The following is a 1,370-nucleotide window of genomic DNA, read 5'->3' on the forward strand; positions in this document are numbered from 1 at the left end:
CGCGCCGCCCGCTCGGGCCCGCAGGCCGCTGCCCCCGCACCCCGCGCCGACGCCAAACCATCCCCGCCTCCAGACCCCCCGCCCCGTCGGAGAATAACTCACCTGTTTGTCGGGAAAATCGCTCCTGCTCGGCCCTCTGACTGACTCCTCCGGCTCACCGTCTTCCCTCTGGGAGGAAGAGGCGGGACTTCCTGTTTCTCCGTTGAGCTACTTCCGGCGGTTCCCAGGGCGACTGTTCTGGATGGCGCGCAGAGCACCATAAGAGAAAAACAGAGATTTTACAACTGCCTGGGTAAAGGCCCAAATTCGCGTCCTCTTTTTTTTCCTTGAATAGCCGTCAGCTCGGCGTGTCGAGTTGTTTTCAGCCCTGCAATAGTTTCCGGAAGTCCCTAAGACAGAAAACAGGAAGTTCCACCCTCCCTGCTGGAAGGGAAACGGAAAGCCTAGAGAGTCAATTTGTAGGGCAGAAGCTGCGAGGGCTCCGGACGGCTGGGTCTCACAGGGAAGACCGTCTCTTCCCGAGGATGCTCAGCGGGCCGAGCCCAAGCAGCACCCCGCGTCCGGTCTCCATCCCTGGAACCCGAGGGCGGTGCCGCGAAGGGCAGGGGCGTGGCCTGCGCAAGGGCCTTGCTCTACATTGGGTCCCCTAACGGGTCCGTTCTGAGCCGCTGTGCGCGACATAGGGTTACCCCAGACAGTGAAAAAAAACAATCCATCGACGCCAGAAGGGCGTCTCCCGTGTGTAGACCCAGGGACCCCCGAGTCTAATGGGGCCATGAGGATAATCTACTTGAATTTTCATTGGATTCACATATCTACGTGAGGGAATTGCTTCTACTGGAATAGACCGTTTCCAAAATGGTACAACTAGTGAACGTGGAGCATAACTCAAAACTCGAGAGTCAGCCTTTTGTAGTCTATAGTGCAGACTCAAATCTCATGGCCAAAATTGGCGTACATGTCTATGCTCTAAGAAAGTACAGTGGACTGGGTAGGATGTGGCGTTTCAGTGGCTCCTGGATCTTAAGTAGTTTCCACGTTGCCTATAGTTAGCAGAGTGGGAACAGGAAAGGTACATAAGCAAAATAATAAGGAAGGGAGGGGTTGATTGCTGGGTAGGAAGCAGTATTAATCTTCGTTGTCCATATATTCCTCTCCCTTTTACCCCCATAACAAAATACCATCAACCGAACCTATTTAAAGGGATTCTCTGTTTCCGTTCGCAGTTTGAGAGTATTCATTCCTATACTGGGGAAGGAATGGGCAGTGGTTTCCTAAGTGGTATCAAGCTTGTGACTGCTGCTGCTCTCTGGGCAGCTGGGAAACAAACCTCCATCAGGAACCAGAGGTGATTATAAAGGTCAAGACCC

The 1,370-nt window shown here is 53.6% G+C and overlaps 1 protein-coding gene across 1 annotated transcript in view; it reads right to left on the reverse strand.

Annotated features, from left to right (window-relative positions):
• Positions 1–714, reverse strand: part of Znf407 (zinc finger protein 407) — a 364,962-nt gene extending 364,248 nt beyond the window's left edge. Inside the window, exon 1 of the mRNA XM_026783585.1 lies at positions 103–714. The gene's annotated coding sequence lies outside the window, so the exon portion shown is untranslated. The remainder of the gene's footprint in view (positions 1–102) is intronic.
• Between the last annotated feature and the right edge of the window lie 656 nt (positions 715–1,370).

This window comes from Microtus ochrogaster, chromosome 18, assembly GCF_000317375.1.
Source record: "Microtus ochrogaster isolate Prairie Vole_2 chromosome 18, MicOch1.0, whole genome shotgun sequence".
In the NCBI taxonomy this organism is placed as follows: Eukaryota; Metazoa; Chordata; class Mammalia; order Rodentia; family Cricetidae; genus Microtus; species Microtus ochrogaster.